The sequence below is a fragment of the Coregonus lavaretus genome, assembly GCF_964263955.1.
Source record: "Coregonus lavaretus genome assembly, chromosome: 23".
NCBI classification, from domain to species: Eukaryota; Metazoa; Chordata; class Actinopteri; order Salmoniformes; family Salmonidae; genus Coregonus; species Coregonus lavaretus.
Genome location: NC_140010.1, coordinates 5,685,619 through 5,705,764, shown reverse-complemented (window position 1 = coordinate 5,705,764; position 20,146 = coordinate 5,685,619). Strand labels below are relative to the sequence as shown.

Sequence of the window (20,146 nt, the reverse complement as noted above, 5' to 3'; positions counted from 1 at the left end):
AGACAGGAGTACAGGTTAGTGTGTAGTTTACTGAATCAACTCATGGATTGGGATACAACTCAAGACAATAATGTGCGCTGTACAGTAGCTATGGTAACATACAGTAAGGGCTGTACAGTAGCTATGGTAACGTACAGTAGGTGCTGTACAGTAGCTATGGTAACATACAGTAGGAGCTGTATAGTAGGTGTGGTAACATACAGTAGGAGCTGTATAGTAGCTATGGTAACGTACAGTAGGTGCTGTACAGTAGCTATGGTAACATACAGTAGGCGCTGTACAGTAGCTATGGTAACATACAGTAGGTGCTGTACAGTAGCTGTGGTAACGTACAGTAGGAGCTGTACAGTAGCTGTGGTAACATACAGTAGTTGCTGTACAGTAGCTGTGGTAACATACAGTAGCTCTACCTTGTAGCATTTCTTCTTAGTAACAGCATAGTAACGGATGTAGATCACCGATGAGACAACAACCAACAGACAATCCCTTTAGCCATCCACATGAAAGGAGGCAGTCAATTCGTTCATTCCCTTAGTTCAACTGTACTACAGACATGTTAGTTTCAGTGTATCGGTTCATTGAAAGGCTGCAGATACAAGATATGAGTCCCAAGCTTGATGTAATCATTGCGTGCTAGGAATATGTGACCAAATACTAGACTTTTGACTACTTTAATACACATACACTACATGACCTAAAGTATGTGGACACCTGCTCGTCGAACATCTCATTCCAAAATCATGGCCCTTAATATGGAGTTGGTCCCCCTTTGCTGCTATAACAGCCTCCACTCTTCTGGAAAGGCTTTCCACTAGATGTTGGAACATTGCTGCGGGGACTTGCTTCCATTCAGCCACAAGAGCATTAGTCAGGTTGAGAACATATGTTGGGTGATTAGGCCTGGCTCGCAGTCGGCGTTCCAATTCATCCCAAAGGTGTTCGATGGGGTTGAGGTCAGGGCTCTGTGCAGGCCAGTCAAGTTCTTCCACATCGATCTCGACAAACCATTTCTGTATGGACCTCGCTTTGTGCACGGGGCACTGTCATGCTGAAACAGGAAAGGGCCTTCCCCAAACTGTTGCCACAAAGTTGGAAGCACAGAATCGTCTAGAATGTCATTGTATGATGTAGCGTTAAGAACTGGAACTAAGGAGCCTGAACCATGAAAAACAGCTCCAAACCATTATTCCTCCTCCACCAAACTTTACAGTTCGCACTATGCATTCGGGCAGGTAGTGTTCTCCTGGCATCCGCCAAACCCAGATTCGTCCATCGGACTGCCAGATGGTGACATACAGAGAACACGTTTCCACTGCTCCAGAGTCAAATAGCGGTGAGCTTTACACCACTCCAGCCGACGCTTGGCATTGCGTATGGTGATCTTAGGCTTGTGTGCTGCTGCTCGGCCATGGAAACCCATTTCATGAAGCTCCCGACAAACAGTTATTGTGCTGACGTTGTAAATGTAAAAGCATCTTGTAGTAAATGCAAAGCATTTGTTTTCTCTGTAGTTCTGATGAGATTTAGAGCCAGTAATGAGGTCATTAAGATTGATTAAAAGGTGACACTAGAGAGGGATGTGACCTGTGTGTGTGTACATGTTTTACTATACTGAGAACCAGAAGTCCTCACAAGAATAGTAAACCAACTAAAATTAAGTGAAGTGAGGACATTTTGCCGGACCTCACTTGTTAAAAGGCTATTTTAGGCTTAGGGGTTAGGGTTAAGGTTAGGGTAAGGATTTTTAATGGGAATCAATTGTAGGTCCCCAAAAAGTATATTAAGACATAGCTGTGTGTGTGTGTGTGTGTGTGTGTGTGTGTGTGTGTGTGTGTGTGTGTGTGTGTGTGTGACCTAAGGACGTACTGGTACACAGCTTTGTTCTACCCATTTCACCACCCTTCCTCCACTTCCTCCAATTAACACAACATACTTCTCAATAGGCTCCCAAATCTGATATAAAGTGGATTGGATAGAATCCAACCTAAGAGAGGGACTTCCTAACCCATGGATGGGTTAGGAAGGTTCAATGGATTCTTAGTATGACTGACAGTCAATTAGAGATACAGTTTACAGTCTGAAGAGAAGAGCTCTTATTGGTTTCCTCTCCAGGAAGTGGGATCCGAGCCATCGCTACGACGACTGAACACTTCTGCAGGCAGCTAAAGCATTGCCATGGGGATTAAGCATTTTAAACAGTGCCAGGACCTGTGCCAGCAGACCCCGCCCCTTCCTGCTTAGAGCAGCCCAGACAGGGACCGGTGCAGACTGAGAGAGCCATATCATTAGAATAGAGTAGAACGAGTAGAATTAGAATCCCCATTCACCAGTCAAATTGCCATGGTCAGAGGTTCGACCGGTTCTACTCATTCTACTTCTATGGGCTCTGCTGCTGAAGGCCCTAAAAGAAGGGGAGGAGCCCAGGCTACAGGACTCCTGCTAACTCTCAAGTTTAACTCAACCATTTCACATCCCATGACCTCATGCTTTACCAGCACTCCAAAACAATCCTGCTCTCTCTACAGCTCTCTCTACCTCTCTCTCTGCCTCTCACTCTCCCTCTCCCTCTCTCTCTGCCTCTCTCTCTGCCTCTCTCTCTGCCTCTCTCTCTGCCTCTCACTCTACCTCTCTCTCTGCCTCTCTCTCTGCCTCTCTCTCTGCCTCTCTCTCTGCCTCTCTCTGCCTCTCTCTGCCTCTCTCTCTGCCTCTCTCTCTACCTCTCTCTCTACCTCTCTCTCTGCCCCTCTCTCTCTCTTTCTTACTCTCTCTTTTCTCTTCCTATGAATGATGCGCTTTGATCTCTCTGTGATTCATCACACTTTAGTAATTCCCATTGAAAGCCACATATGAAGGGCAAGCAGTCAGAGCCTCAACGGAACAGGCAGATGTTCAATATCAATGAGGAGTAAAAACAGGAAATCATCAGACCTGGGTTGAAATACTATTTGAAACCATGTCAGATACTTTATCTAGACTTGATTGAGCTTGCCTGCTACAATGGCACCAATAGAGTAGTAGAAAAGGTGAAAACCCCACCCATCTGGCACCCCAGGCAGGCTAGAACAAACACTCAAAGTATTTGAAAGATTTCAAGCTGTTTGCAGCAGGTGATAAATGGGTTGAGAGAGAGATGGATAGAGAGAAAGATGGATAGAGGGAGAGAGAGAGTGGGAGAGAGAGAGTGTGTGTGACTGTGTGTGTGTGTGTGTGTGTGTGTGTGTGTGTGTGTGTGTGTGTGTGTGTGTGTGTGTGTGTGTGTGTGTGTGTGCGTCCGTCTGCGTGTGTTAGTGTTAGTAATTTAACAGCTGCCTCCAGCTCCAGCTCCACTGACCTTTGACCCTAACTTCCTGTTTCTTAACATCAGGCTCCAGGCAGCCTCCTGTCCAGGGCCCATAGGGACCATAGAACCAGGCCCAAGTATTGCACTATATAGTGAATAGGGTGCTATTTGGGATACAACCACTAACTTCAGTGGGTAACAATACCTGGTCTCTAGTGTGTAAATAGCTATATATGACTAATGACAATGTGTTGATCTCTGGAGCTTTGGGAGAAAGGCAGGTGACAGACATAAATTACCTACAAAAGGTAATATATTGTATAATTGAAGTTATGTTGTTTGACAAGCTTGTTCATTAACCGAGTTTAACATCAACTCGACCCGCCAACGGACTGTTCTATTATCTATGGTGGCTTTTTGATTTAAACCTGTAAACAACACTAAAAGTGTTTAATTCCTAAAAGAAGCAATACAATACCAGCTGAGAGGAGGGTGGGGCTGGCTGAGAGGAGGGTGGGGCTAGCTGATAGGTGGGTGGGGCTAGCTGAGAGGAGGGTGGGGCTAGCTGAGAGGAGGGTGGGGCTAGCTGAGAGGAGGGTGGGGCTAGCTTAGAGGAGGGTGGGGCTAGCTTAGAGGAGGGTGGGGCTGGCTGAGAGGAGGGTGGGGCTAGCTGAGAGGAGGGTGGGGCTAGCTTAGAGGAGGGTGGGGCTAGCTTAGAGGAGGGTGGGGCTGGCTGAGAGGAGGGTGGGGCTGGCTGAGAGGAGGGTGGGGCTAGCTGAGAGGAGGGTGGGGCTGGCTGAGAGGAGGGTGGGGCTGGCTGAGAGGAGGGTGGGGCTGGCTGAGAGGAGACCAATACAATACCAGCTGAGAGGAGGGTGGGGCTGGCTGAGAGGAGGGTGGGGCTGGCTGAGAGGAGGGTGGGGCTGGCTGAGAGGAGACCAATACAATACCAGCTGACGGAGGGTGGGGCTGGCTGAGAGGAGAGTGGGGCTGGCTGAGAGGAGGGTGGGGATAGCTGAGAGGAGGGTGGGGCTAGCTGAGAGGAGGGTGGGGCTAGCTGAGAGGAGAGTGGGGCTGGCTGAGAGGAGACCAATACAATACCAGCTGAGAGGAGGGTGGGGCTGGCTGAGAGGAGGGTGGGGCTGGCTGAGAGGAGGGTGGGGCTGGCTGAGAGGAGACCAATACAATACCAGCTGAGAGGAGGGTGGGGCTGACTGAGAGGAGGGTGGGGCTGGCTGAGAGGAGGGTGGGGCTGGCTGAGAGGAGACCAATACAATACCAGCTGAGAGGAGGATGGGGCTGGCTGAGAGGAGAACAATACAATACCAGCTGAGAGGAGGGTGGGGCTGGCTGAGAGGAGGGTGGGGCTGGCTGAGAAGAGGGTGGGGCTGGCTGAGATGCTGCCACCACCATGCTTCACTGTAGGGATGGTGCCAGGTTACCTCCAGACATGACGCGACGCTTGGCATTCAGGCTGAGGAGTGGCTTCTGTCTGGCCACTCTAATATAAAGGCCTGATTGGTGGAGTGCTGCAGAGATGGTTGTCCCTCTGGAAGGTTCTCCCATCTCCACAGAGGAACTCTGGAGCTCTGTCAGAGTGACCAAGGCCCTTTTCCCCTGATTGCTCAGTTTGGCCGGGTGGCCAGCTCTAGGAAGAGTCTTGGTGGTTCCGAACTTCTTCCATTTAAGAATGATGGAGGCCACTGTGTTCTTGGGGCCCTTCAATGCTTCAGACATTTTTTGGTACCTTTCCCCAGATCTGTTCCTCGACACAATCCTGTTTCGGAGCTCTACGGACAATTCCTTCGACCTCATGGCTCTGACATGCACTCTCAACTGTGGGACCTTATATAGACAGGTGTGTGCCTTTCCAAATCATGTCCTATCAATTGAATTTACCACAGGTGGACTCCAATCAAGATGTAGAAACATCTCAAGGATGATCAATGGAAACAGGATGCACCTGAGCTCAATTTTGAGTCTCATAGCAAAGGGTATGAATCCTTATGTAAATAAGGTATTTCTGTTTTTTATTTCTAAAAACCTGTTTTCACTTTGTCATTATGGGTATTGTGTGTAGATTGATGAGGAAAAACATTTATTTAATCAATTTTAGGATAAGGCTGTATCGTAACAAAATGTAGAAAAAGTCAAGGGGTCTGAATACTTTCCGAATGCACTGTATCTCTATAGCCATATACATTTCTACAGCAATATATATATCTCTACTACCATATACTGTATATCTCTACTGGCATATATATCTCTACTGGCATATAAACAGTAACGTTAGGCCAATGAGACAGTGTCCAAGTTGTAAAATTCTCTGGTAGAATGGCCTGCTTTTATTTCGTCACACTCACAACCGTAAGCTATTTTCTGTAATTAGCTTGTTGTGAGTTTATTTTCCTGTAATAATGAATACAAATTAGCTAAAGTTAAGAAGTTGTCAGCTATTTGATGTGGTCATTATTTGAACTGGCTAACAACCTAGAAACGAACCAAAACATTGTTTAGAAAGTTGCTTTTAGTTGCCTGGTTTGCTAGATTGACATATACTAAATTCATTTTTAAACGGATGGGTTTATTGGTGTTAAAATACACCAGTTATGCTATTTTGGACCACCAGGCTGCTGATGTCATGCATGTGAATCCTTAAAGAGATGGGTGGGGCTAAGGCTTAAGAGGGTATGAAAGATACTGGGTGTAGACAAAGAACAGCTCTCCAGTAGGTGTACCAAAACATTCAAGGTGCAATTTTCTCAAAAGTGGGGTTACAAGTTTATCAACTTTCAAAGCAGAATTGCTTTCCCATTGTTCCTCAACTGTATATGATGTATGTATGATGTGTGTATGATATACCATTTTCTAGCTCTGAGTCTGTACTTTTATCCAATGTAAAAAACACAATTTCAAATTTTGCTACATAAGACTGAATCGAGCTGGTCGGTTAAAAATCCCATCTAGACACAGCTGCCCTAGAGCACACAAAAAACGATACCTACCTCGGCCTAAACATCAGCACCACAGGTAACTTCCACAAAGCTGTAAACGATCTGAGAGACAAGGCAAGAAGGGCCTTCTACGCCATCAAAAGGAACATAAAATGTGACATCCCAATTAGAATCTGGCAAAAAAAACTTGAATCAGTTCTAGAACCCATTGCCCTTTATGGTTGTGAGGTCTGGGGTCCGCTCACCAACCAAGAATTCACAAAACAGGAAAAACACCATATTGAGACTCTGCATGCAGAATTCTGCAAAAACAACCTCCATGTACAACGTAAACCACCAAATAATGCATACAGAAAATAATTAGGACGATACCCGCTAATTATCAAAATCCAGGAAAGAGCCGTTAAATTATACAACCACCTAAAAGGAAGCGATTCCCAAACCTTCCATAACAAAGCCATCACCTACAGAGAGATTAACCTGGAGAAGAGTCTCCTAAGCAAGCTGGTCCTGGGGCTCTGTTCACAAACACAAAGAGACCCCACAGAGCCCCAGGACAACAACACATTTAGACCCAACCAAATCATGAGAAAACTAAAATATAATTACTTGACCCAAAATTAAGGAAAGCTTTGACTATGTACAGACTTGCTATTGAGAGAGGCCGCCGTAGCCAGACCTGGCTCTCAAGAGAAGACAGGCTATGTGCACACTGCCCACAAAATGAGGTGGAAACTGAGCTGCACTTCTGAACCTCCTGCCAAATGTATGACCATATTAGAGACACATATTTCCCTCAGATTATACAGATCCACAAAGAATTAGAAAACAAACCCAATTTTGATAAATTCCCATATCTATTAGGTTATCTGTCTGTCTGTCTGTCTGCCTGCCTGCCTGCCTGCCTGCCTGCCTGCCTGCCTGCCTGCCTGCCTGCCTGCCTGCCTGCCTGCCTGCCTGCCTGCCTGCCTGCCTGCCTGCCTGCCTGCCTGCCTGCCTGCCTGCCTGCCTGCCTGCCTGTCTGTCTGTCTGCCTGATCATGTTGATAACACCAGGTAGAGTGACACTCATCCTCTTGAGCTTGGTTTAGCTGCTTTATGAAAATCAGCCAGGTTCTTAAAAGCTCCCAGTACCACAAAGAGGAGCTGGGTGGCGCCAACAGAGGGTAAATGAATCAAGACAATAATGGAGTAACCTCCCATCAAGGTCCACCACCCCAATGTTCCTCTCCTTCTCTCAGAAAGGACACCAACAAAGGCAGATCTAGAAAATGTACATGTTATTCAACAATTCTCACAAAGACTGACGTGAAACAAACATTGTTTCAAATGCTTTGGTTGCATTCTCTGGCACTACATCCCTTTTCAATCAACACAGTGTGTTTCTTTCTCACGAAGAACCCTGGCTGGTGCGAGAGGGATTTGGTGAGTGAGGAGTGTACTGTGTGAGACAGATGGGAGCAGGTGGAGGGATTACAAGTCACAACTGTCTCCAAACGGACAGTTAGCTAGCTAGGCAAGCAGCCTAACGCACCTGTCCACAGTGTTGGCACTGGGTTACTGGACTACACAGGAGGCTGCCGAGGGGAGGACAGCTCATAATAATGGCCTCAACTGAGCAAATGGAATGGCATCAAACACCTGGAAACCAATGTATTTGATACCATTCCACTGATTCCGCTCCAGTTATAACCACGAGCCAGTTCTCCCCAATTAAGGTGCCACCATCCTGTGCTGGACTAGTAGCTACACTGTCTGTGTTCCAAATCCTGTTCCATACATCAGGGCTCTCCAACCCTGTTCCTGGAGAGCTACCGTCCTGTAGGTTTTCACTCCAACCCTAATCTAGCTCACCTAATTCTAATAATTAGCTGGTTGATTAGCTGAATCAGGTTAGTTACAACTGGGGTTGAAACAACAGGAGGGTAGCTCTCCGGAACAGGGTTGGAGAGCCCTGCCCTACATAGTGCCCTACTTTTGACCAGGGCCCATAGTGACATTTGGAACGCAGCCTATGAAATGTGGTCCTCTGTGGATATACATTTTATGTTAGAAAGACTCGCAGTAGCAGGGGAGATTTGCCATAGCAGGGAAAGTGGAGTCATGCAGGCCTGATTTCAGTTCTCAGTATGAGTGGGGTCATGCAGGCCTGATTTCAGTTCTCAGTATGAGTGGAGTCATGCAGGCCTGATTTCAGCAGCACACAGATAAGCATTTTGTTCTCAGTATGAGTGTGTGTAAATGAGCTGGCATCAAGTGTCAGCAGAATACCATCAGAGCCCAATGTCCTGTGACATATCTAGTCTAACTAGAGAGAGAGAGAGAGAGAGAGGTCAACCAGTGAAGAACAAACACCATTGTAAATACAACCCATATTTATGTTTATTTTCCCTTTTGTACTTTAACTATTTGCACATAATATGACATTTGAAATGTCTTTATTCTTTTTGGAACTTTTGTGAGTGTAATGTTTACTGTTAATTTTTTATTGTTCATTTCATTTTGTTTATTATCTATTTCACTTGCTTTGGCAATATAAATATATGTTTCCCATGCCAATTATGCCCTTAAATTGAATTGAGAGAGAGAGAGAGAGAGAGAGAGAGAGAGAGAGAGAGAGAGAGAGAGAGAGAGAGAGAGAGAGAGAGAGAGAGAGAGAGAGAGAGAGAGAGAGAGAGAGAGAGAGAGAGAGAGAGAGAGAGAGAGAGAGAGAGAGAGAGAGAGAGAGAGAGAGAGAGGGAGAGAGGTAGAGAGAGAGAGAGAGAGAGAGATAGAGAGAGAGAGAGAGAGAGAGAGAGAGAGAGAGAGAGAGAGAGAGAGAGAGAGAGAGAGAGAAATATTCAATACTACAGCACATCCACAAACAGAGGCATCTTAACCACACCTATTCTCTTTACAGTGCACTATGTTTGACCATGGCCCATAGGGCCTACGTAGGGAATAGGGTGCCAGTCTTAGTCGGAAGGAAGACCCTAATTCACTGCTTTAAGACACGTGAAACAGACATAACAGAGAACATGTAAGTACATTCTCTATTCAGGGGTTAAGGGAAAAAGGAAACTCTTAGTTGAAGCTATGGCCAAACGCCTGGGCTCTCTGGAGCAACAGAATGTAAATGTAGTTGTCCTACCTCTTGAATGTGCATAATGTTTCACTGCCATTATCAGTTGAAGTTGGTCTAAAGTCAATGAAAAGATGTTAACAAACAAAAACGAAACAGCAATGTGGTTGTATGTTCTGCTTCTTGCATTCACACCTGCAATCGTTTTTTCTTCCTTTGCTGATAGCAGCTATTTCGAAGAAGGGTCTACTTGCAATGACTGTGATATGTGAGATGTTTTCTCTACTAAACTTAGTTGAAAACACTGACTGTATATCGCTCTGGATTAGAGCATCTTCGAAATGACTAAAATGTCAATATAAATGTTCTGTATGTGGTGAGAGAGAGAGCGACAGGGAAAGAGAGAGAGAGAGCGAGACAAAGAGAGAAAGAGAGACAAAGAGAGAGAGAATGAGAGAGTTCTTCTGTATGTTCTGTATCGTATGGTCTAGCGTTTTACCTCCATCCCAGGTGTCTTGGTGCGTCTCTGTCCCGTTCTGGGGTAATACTGCTGAGGTGTCTTCTGGCACGGTGCTGTCTCCATCAGGGTCTTCCTCCACTATGTGTAGCTTGTCCTCGTCATCAGAGTCGGACTGGGCCTCCACAACATTGTTGGAATTCGTTACTGCAAAGAGACAAGAGAGAGAGCGAGAAGACAAACAGTCAATGAGTAAGAAGTTAGTAGGCTACGCCTTGTATGAGTCAAAACAGCCCCTAGAGCAGGAGTATATCTCCTGTTTCTGTAGTGAGGTAGTTTGAAGTACAAATACACCCCTAGACAGGACGGTTCCTGTTTCTGTAGTGAGGTAGCTTGAAGTACAAGTACACCCCCTGAACAGGATGGCTCCTGTTTCTGTAGTGAGACAGCTTGAGGTACAAGTACACCCCTAGACAGGACGGCTCCTGTTTCTGTAGTGAGGCAGCTTGAAGTACAAGTACACCCCCTGGACAGGACAGCTCCTGTTTCTGTAGTGAGGTAGCTTGATGTACAAGTACACCCCTAGACAGGACGGCTCCTGTTTCTGTAGTGAGGTAGCTTGAAGTACAAGTACACCCCCTGAACAGGACGGCTCCTGTTTCTGTAGTGAGACAGCTTGAGGTACAAGTACACCCCTACACAGGACAGCTCCTGTTTCTGTAGTGAGGTAGCTTGAAGTACAAGTACACCCCTAGACAGGATGGCTCCTGTTTCTGTAGTGAGGTAGCTTGAAGTACAAGTACACCCCTAGACAGGACGGCTCCTGTTTCTGTAGTGAGGCAGCTTGAAGTACAAGTACACCCCTAGACAGGACGGCTCCTGTTTCTGTAGTGAGGTAGCTTGAAGTACAAGTACACCACCTGGACAGGACGGCTCCTGTTTCTGTAGTGAGGTAGCTTGATGTACAAGTACACACCCTAGACAGGACGACTCCTGTTTCTGTAGTGAGGTAGCTTGATGTACAAGTACAACCCCTAGACAGGACGACTCCTGTTTCTGTAGTGAGGTAGCTTGAAGTACAAGTACACCCCCTGGACAGGACAGCTCCTGTTTCTGTAGTGAGGTAGCTTGATGTACAAGTACACCCCTAGACAGGACGGCTTCTGTTTCTGTAGTGAGGTAGCTTGAAGTACAAGTACACCCCCTGAACAGGACGGCTCCTGTTTCTGTAGTGAGACAGCTTGAGGTACAAGTACACCCCTACACAGGACAGCTCCTGTTTCTGTAGTGAGGTAGCTTGAAGTACAAGTACACCCCTAGACAGGATGGCTCCTGTTTCTGTAGTGAGGTAGCTTGAAGTACAAGTACACCCCTAGACAGGACGGCTCCTGTTTCTGTAGTGAGGCAGCTTGAAGTACAAGTACACCCCTAGACAGGACAGCTCCTGTTTCTGTAGTGAGGTAGCTTGAAGTACAAGTACACCACCTGGACAGGACGGCTCCTGTTTCTGTAGTGAGGTAGCTTGATGTACAAGTACACCCCTAGACAGGACGGCTCCTGTTTCTGTAGTGAGGTAGCTTGAAGTACAAGTACACCCCTAGACAGGACGGCTCCTGTTTCTGTAGTGAGGTAGCTTGAAGTACAAGTACACCCCTAGACAGGACGGCTCCTGTTTCTGTAGTGAGGTAGCTTGATGTACAAGTACACCCCCTAGACAGGACGACTCCTGTTTCTGTAGTGAGGTAGCTTGATGTACAAGTACACCCCCTAGACAGGACGACTCCTGTTTCTGTAGTGAGGTAGCTTGAAGTACACCCCCTGGATGCTAGGTCAGTGAGACATAGAGGAAATCTTATGATAGTTGAGTGCCTGGGCTTACAGTTTAGTCACTGTTGCATTGTTGTTGCAGATATCTAACGTTCCATTTGAAGTACTTAGTAGAAGGATAAGAGAATCACTACATGTAGGTGTGTTGGAATTGTTAAGAGGACAAAAACAGATACAACATTTTAAGTGACAACAGAGCGAGTGAAAACTTAATGGAAAAGGCTAAAATCATTCCAAACACAACAATAAAAGAGTGTAACCTTTACCCTCTAAAACATGTTTAAAGCTCTGCTTAGGACTAGTATCTATAATAACACTGCTAGCTATCTTGAATGGAATTTTCTCAAGTGGTGAACCCTGAGACCTGTGTTCCAGCGTTTACACAGCCCCATTGACGAGAGAGAGAGAGAGACAGACAGACAGACAGCACACCCTGGCCGTGAGCAGGCAAACAGGCCCAACCTCCACTCTTACACTAGCCCAAGCCAATGGCATGTACCAGATGCTTAGCAGGCTCTGCTCACACTTACTGGTCTGAGGCCAAACCACACGACTAACAACATTGGACACAAAGCTTTCATTTCCTCATTCTGGAATATCCAAGGCCTGAGGTCATCGGCCATTGGCCGAAAGAGCAGGAACCTGGACTTCATCAAAGAAATCAGAAATACAGACATTGTCATCCTACAAGAAACATGGTATAGAGAAGATGGACCCACTGGTTGCCCTCTAGGTTACAGAGAGCTGGTAGTCCCATCCACCAAACTACCAGAAGTAAAACAGGGAAGGGACTTAGGGGGTATGCTAATTTGGTATAGAGCAGACATAACTCACTCTATTAAATTAGTCAAAATAAGAATATTTTACATTTGGCTAGAAATTCAAAATGAAATGATCTCAACAGAGAAAAATGCCCTCCTATGTGCTACCTATATCCTCCCACTAGAATCCCCATACTTTAATGAAGACAGCTTCTCCATCCTAGAAGGGGGAGATCAATAATTTCCAGGCAGAGGGACATGTACTAGTCTATGGCGACCTAAATGCCAGAACTGGACAATAACATGACACCCTCAGCACACAGGGGGACAAACACCTACCTGGAGGTGACAGCATTCCCTCCCCCATATGCCCCCATAGACACAACTACGAAAACATAACCAACAAAAACAGGAAACAACTCCTGCAGCTCTATCGCATGCTGGGTATGTACATAGTCAATGGTAGGCTTCGAAGGGACACGGTATGTACACTTATAGCTCATCTCTTGGCAGTAGTACTTCACCAACTACTTCTCAGATAGAGTTCAATGTGTCAAATCGGAGGGCCTGTTGTCTGGACCTATGGCAGTCTCTGTGGGGGTGCCACAGGGTTCAATTCTCGGGCCGACTCTTTTCTCTGTGTATATCAATGATGTCGCTCTTGCTGCTGGTGATTCTCAGATCCACCTCTACGCAGATGACACCATTTTGTATACATCTGGCCCTTCATTGGACACTGTGTTAACAAACCTCCAAACGAGCTTCAATGCCATACAACACTCCTTCCGTAGCCTCCAACTGCTCTTAAACACTAGTAAAACTAAATGCATGCTCTTCAATCAAACGCTGCTGGCACCCGCCCACCCGACTAGAATCACCACTCTCGACGGGTCTGACCTAGAGTATGTGGACAACTACAAATACCTAGATGTCTGGTTAGACTGTAAACTCTCCTTCCAGACTCACATTAAGAATCTCCAATCCAAAGTTAAATCTAGAATCGGCTTCCTATTTCGCAACAAAGCCTCCTTCACTCATGCTGCCAAACATGCCCTCGTAAAACTGACTATCCTACCGATCCTTGACTTCGGCGATGTCATTTACAAAATAGCCTCCAACACTCTACTCAGCAAATTGGATGTAGTCTATCACAGTGCCATCCGTTTTGTCACCAAAGCCCCATATACTACCCACCACTGTGACCTGTACGCTCTTGTTGGCTGGTCCTCACTACATGTTCGTCGCCAAACCCACTGGCTCCAGGCCATCTATAAATCACTGCTAGGCAAATCCCTGCCTTATCTTAGCTCATTGGTCACCATAGCAACACCCACCCGTAGTCTGCGCTCCAGCAGGTAGCTTAGTGGGTAAGAGCGTTGTGCCAGTAACCAAAAGGTCGCTGGTTCTAATCCCCGAGCCGACTAGGTGAAAAATCTGTCGATGTGCCCTTAAGCAAGGCACTTAACCCTAATTGCTCCTGTAAGTCGCTCTGGATAAGAGCGTCTGCTAAATGACTAAAATGTAAAATGTATATCTCACTGGTCATCCCCAAAGCCAACACCTCCTTTGGCCGCCATTCCTTCCAGTTCTCTGCTGCCAATGACTGGAACGAACTGCAGAAATCTCTGAAGCTGTAGACTCTTATCTCCCTCACTAACTTTAAGCATCAGTTGTCAGAGCACCTTACCGATCACTGCACCTGTACACAGCCCATCTGAAATTAGCCCACCCAACTACCTCATCCCCATATTGTTATTTATTTTGCTCATTTGCACCCCAGTATCTCTATTTGCACATCATCTCTTGCACATCTATCATTCCAGTGTTAATACTAATTGTAATTATTTTGCAATATGGCCTATTTATTGCCTTACCTCCATAACTTGCTACATTTGCACACACTGTATATATATTTTCTGTTGTATTTTTGACTTTATGTTTTGTTTTACCCCATATGTAACTCTGTGTTGTTGTTTTTATCGCACTGCTTTGCTTTATCTTGGCCAGGTCGCAGTTGTAAATGAGAACTTGTGCTCAACTGGCTTACCTGGTTAAATAAAGGTGAAATAAATAAATAAAATAAAAAGTACTGTAGACTACTTTATCACTGACCTCAACTCAGAGTCTCTGAGAGTGCTCACTTTTTTTACTCAATTTAGCATGAGGGTCTGCTATACAAATTGATGGGAAAGCGGTGTTGGGGGAAAGACATACAACATTATAAAATCAATTTACACAAACAAGAAGTGTGGCGTTAAAATTGACAAAAAAACACACACATTTCTTTCCACAGGGCCGTGGGGTGAGACGGGGATGCAGTTTAAGCCCCACCCTCTTCAACATATATATCAACAAATTGGTGAGGGCACTAGAACAGTCTGCAGCACCCGGCCTCACCCTACTATAATCTGAAGTCAAATGTCTACTGTTTGCTGATGATCTGGTGCTTCTGTCACCAACCAAGAAGGGCCTACAGCAGCACCTAGATCTTCTGCACAGATTCTGTCAGACCTGGGCCCTGACAGTAAATCTTAGTAAGACAAAAATAATGGTGTTCCAAAAAAGGTCCAGTTGCCAGGACCACAAATACAAATTCCATCTAGACACCGTTACCCTAGAGCACACAAAAAACGATACCTACCTCGGCCTAAACATCAGCGCCACAGGTAACTTCCACAAAGCTGAGAACGATCTGAGAGACAAGGCAAGATGGGCCTTCTATGCCATCAAAAGGAATGTAAAATTTGACATACCAATTAGTATTAAAAATACTTGAATCAGTTATAGAACCCATTGCCCTTTATAGCTGTGAGGTCTGGGGTCTGCTCACCAACCAATCATTTACTAAATGGGACAAACACCAAATTGAGATGCATGCAGAATTCTGCAAAAATATCCTCCTTTTACAACGTAAAACACAAAATAATGCTTGCAGAGCATAATTAGGCCGATACCCGCTAATTATCCAAATCCAGAAAAGAGCCGTTACATTCTACATCCACCTAAAAGGAAGCGATTCCCAAACCTTCCATAACAAAGCATCACCTACCTGGAAAAGAGTCCCCTAAGCAAGCTGGTCCTAGTGCTCTGTTCACAAACACAAACAGACCCCACAGAGCCCCAGGACAGCAACACAATTAGACCCAACCAAATCATGAGAAAACAAAAAGAGAATTGCTTGACACATTGGAAAGAATTAACAAAAAAACAGAGCAAACTAGAATGCTATTTGGCCCTAAACAGAGAGTACACAGTGGCAGAATACCTGACCACAGTGACTGACCCAAATTTAAGGAAAGCTTTGACAATGTACAGACTCAGTGAGCATAGCCTTGCTATTGAGAAAGGCCGCCGTAGGCAGACCTGGCTCTCAAGAGAAGACAGGCTATGTGCACACTGCCCACAAAATGAGGTGGAAACTGAGCTGCACCTCCTAACCTCCTGCCAATTACCATATTAGAGACACATATTTCCTCAGATTACACAGACCCACAAAGAACTCGAAAACAAATCCAATTTTGATAAACTCCCATATCTATTGGGTGAAATACCACAGTGTGCAATCACAGCAGCAAGATTTGTGACCTGTTGCCACAAGAAAAGGGCAACCAGTGAAGAGCAAACACTATTGTAAATACAACCCATATTTATGTTTATTTAATTTGCACATCATTACAACACTGTATATAAACATAATATGACATTTGAAATGTCTCTATTCCTTTGGAACTTTTGTGAGGGTAATGTTAACTGTTCATTTATTATTGTTTATTTCACTTTTGTTTATGATCTATTCTGAATTTAAATGAGAGAGAGAGAGAGAGAGAGAGAGAGATAGGTGGGCCATACAGACCGGTCGTCAAAGGCAAACCTGGTTACCCAGAGAGGACAGGCTGTGCTCATTCTGCCCCCAGGAAGAGATAGCTGCATTTTCTGTCAAATTGTGACATAAGAAATACATTCTTCCCCAACATTATAAAACAATACGAAGAGTTTGAAAACCTACTGTAAATTATGAAGATAAACTTAAATACATACTTGGTGAAAAACCAAAATGCTGTGTTTTGGCAGCCAAATGCGTGGCCTCCTGCCACAACGTGAGGGACAGCCAGTGAGAAGTAGACAGTGATTTTTCATATTAGCCTATTCTTTATTATTATGTGTTGTAATTGCTGTTGATATGATTACCACTATCATTAATATTGCTTCTTTACCAACAGTCTAGTCTATTCCTGTCTTTGACCACCATTCTAATATGTTTACTTTGACAATGGAAGTGTTATACTTTCCATGTTGATAAAGTATACAGTGCATTCGTAAAGTATTCAGACCCCTTCACTTTTCCCACATTTTGTTACGTTACAGCCTTATTTTAAAATGGATTAAATACAATTTTTTCCTCATCAATCTACACACAATACCCCATAATGACAAAGCGAAAACAGGTTTTTATTTCATAAGTATTCATATCCTTTGCTATGAGACTCTAAATTGAGCTCAGATGCATCCTGTTTTCGTTGATCATCCTTGAGATGTTTCTACAACTTGATTGGAGTCCACCTGTGGTAAATTAAATTGATTGGACATGATTTGGAAAGGCACACACCTGTCTATATAAGGTCCCACAGTTGACAGTGCATGTCAGAGCAAAAACCAAGCCATGAGGTCGAAGGAATTGTCCGTAGAGCTCCAAGACAGGCTTGTCGAGGCACAGATCTGGGAAGGGTACCAAAACATTTCTGCAGCATTGAAGGTCCCCAAGAACACAATGGCCTCCATCATTCTTAAATGGAAGAAGTTTGGAACCACCAAGACCGAGCTGCCTGCCCGGCCAAACTGAGCAATCGGGGGAGAAGGGCCTAGGTCAGGGAGGTGACCAAGAACCCGATGGCTCAATTTCTAAGCTTGTAGCGTCATACCCAAGAAGATTTGAGGATGTAATCGCTGCCAAAGGTGCTACAACAAAGTACTGAGTAAAGCGTCTGAATACTTATGTAAATGTCATATTTCAGTTTTTAATTAACCTGTTTTTGATGTGTCATTATGGGGTATTGTGTGTAGATTGATGAGGGAAAAAAACAATTTAATCAATTTTAGAATAAGGCTGTAACGTAACAAAATGTGGAAAAAGGGAAGGGGTCTGAATACTTTCCGAATGCAATGTATTAAGTTGAGAGAGAGAGAGAGAGAGAGAGAGAGAGAGAGAGAGAGAGAGAGAGAGAGAGAGAGAGAGAGAGAGAGAGAGAGAGAGAGAGAGAGAGAGAGAGAGAGAGAGAGAGAGAGAAGAGAGAGAGAGAGAGAGAGAGAGAGAGAGAGAGAGAGAGAGAGAGAGAGAGAGAGAGAGAGAGAGAGAGACAGAAAGAGACCCATTGACAGATAAGAGAGGAGAAAAGAAGAACGGGTTGATTTGATTCAGCACAGCAGCACCTTTAATAAAGGCTCTGAAACTAAGGATGAGTGTGGACTATGGGTGTCTACCTAATTCTATTCCCTATGGACCCTGGTCAAAAGTAGTGAATAGGGTGCCATTTGGGACACACATTGTGACATTCCATTAGAGAATGGGTGATAGACTGGACTCCAACGCCATCTTTAAGTTTGCCTACGACACAACGTGGTAGGCCTGATCACAGACGACGATGAGACAGCATACAGGGAGGTCAGAGACCTGGCAGTGTGGTGCCAGGATAACAACCTCTCCCTCAACGTGACCAAGACAAAGGATCGTGGACTACAGGAAAAGGAGAGCCGAGCACGCCCCCATTCACATTGACAGGGCTGTGGTGGAGCGGGTCGAGAGCTTCAAGTTCCTTGGTGTCCACATCACTAACAAACTATCATGGTCCAGACACACCAAGACAGTCGTGAAGAGGGCACGACAACGCCTAATCCCCCTCAGGATAGGGCTGTTGCGGTGGCTGTATTACCGCCACACCGGCGGTCACGAGTCATGAAGGCAGTCAAATTCCATGTGACCGTTTAATCACGGTAATTAGGCTTCTCCAAGCTCTGATGCTGCTGCTGGCCATTAGTAGCCTACCAAACTTGCTAACTGCCTGGTACTCAGCACTCTATTGTCCCTCTAATCACTCTGACATCAATGCAAATGTATTTGAAAATCGAATCAAACACTTCATATGGGGGATTGGAAGTGATGCAGACAATTACATTGATGGAAGTTACAATCTATCTGAAATATTAAAGCTGAGCTACCCCCTACATTTTTTTAAACACTTCGTGAGAGCCCATGAGCTCATGTTGTGCAACAATTCTCCTGAGTGGCGCAGTGGTCTAAGGCACTGCATCGCAGTGCTAGCTGTGCCACTAGAGATCCTGGTTCGAATCCAGGCTCTGCCGTGACTGGAAGACTCATGGGCAGCGCACAATTGGCCTAGCGTTGTCCAGGGTAGGGGAGGGAATGGCCGGCAGGGATGTAGCTCAGTTGATAGAGCATGGCGTTTGCAACGCCAGGGTTGTGGGTTTGATTCCCACGGGGGACCAGTATGAAAAAAATAATAATATATGTATTCACTAACTGTAAGTCGCTCTGGATAAGAGCGTCTGCTAAATGACTAAAATGTAAAATGTAATTCAATAGGCTATGCAATTGCGCAAGAAAACAGAGTGATGGCCTCTACTAAAAAGAGTAAGATCCCATCAGCTTTCTATAGGCTAGGCCTACAATATTTATTTCTCAACTTTCCTAATATTAAGCACATTGCTTATATTTACAACAGGAGTATAGCCTACCTGGCTGGCATGAAAATAAACCACGGGGAAAGCGTCCTCCATTCGCTATTTAAGTGCATAGATTACATGTATTTTTTCCCGCTGCCCCTGTTTCGAGACAGGTGCATGATAATGGTCCATTCTAAATCAAAACAAATTTCACACATATTATTTAGTATATGTAAAGACAAGATTAAATCAAGAATAGTCTGATGGGTGACAATATTAGCCTATCACTTGTGAACTATATATTATCACTTGTGAATGATGCCCAGCATAAGAAACAATGCCTTTTTTTGCAACTTTTTCTAACCATAGTCACACACCTCATGTAGCCTAGTCCATAGGCCTATATGTTTTGATAAGGTTTGTTTCACAACTAAAGTTGCCAAATAACTTCTTAAAATTAAGCACATTAATCCGCTTTACAAGGGGTGTAGAGCCTAACTGGCATGCATAAGCAGTGCGTGAGTTTCATGTTTGGGGAAGATAACTTTCACCATAAAAATGCACCTTTATAATAAAAGCATTACATGCATAATTGCATTTGCGGTCACTTTTGATAATGATGTTTTCCACTAATGGAACATCCGCGCTTATAGCCTACTACCATGTGAGCATTGCTGCACTTATAAATGTGAAGAAATAGCCTAATAATTTATCAACATTTTTAGCTAAACGTTCTGATCTGTTGCGTCAGCCACATTGCGTAAAAAAGGGTTTTTGATGCTAGTGGTTATATTAATTTTTGGTTCTATCGCATCCCACAACTGTCCCAGACTATGTTTGGAATATTTATTTCTCGCACAGAATAGAATAGGTCGACTTTTGTACTATGGGGGATAGTAGATTGACATGGGCTGGTGATTTTGCTGTTTGTTAGCCCTACTCATCTTGTTGGCTGACGAAAAGTAAATGTGGACAGTTCTTCCAGTATCTTCAATGTGCACCTCGGAATTGGATAAGGACGCGCATAGTTGCGTCCCCGATGTGTCTGTCTTCACTTGTAGCCTGTGAGAAAGACCCGATCACGTGATGGAGCGCGCAGCACTCAGGGAGAAGGGCACAACGGCCACTG

At 44.9% G+C, this 20,146-nt stretch overlaps 1 long non-coding RNA gene across 1 annotated transcript in view; it reads right to left on the bottom strand.

The window, feature by feature from the left end:
* The window catches only part of LOC311150585, a 70,971-nt gene that overhangs the window by 5,436 nt on the left and 45,389 nt on the right, over positions 1-20,146 (bottom strand). The window contains exon 2 of the long non-coding RNA XR_014615122.1: positions 9,794-9,958. This is a non-coding gene — a long non-coding RNA (uncharacterized lncRNA). The remainder of the gene's footprint in view (positions 1-9,793; positions 9,959-20,146) is intronic.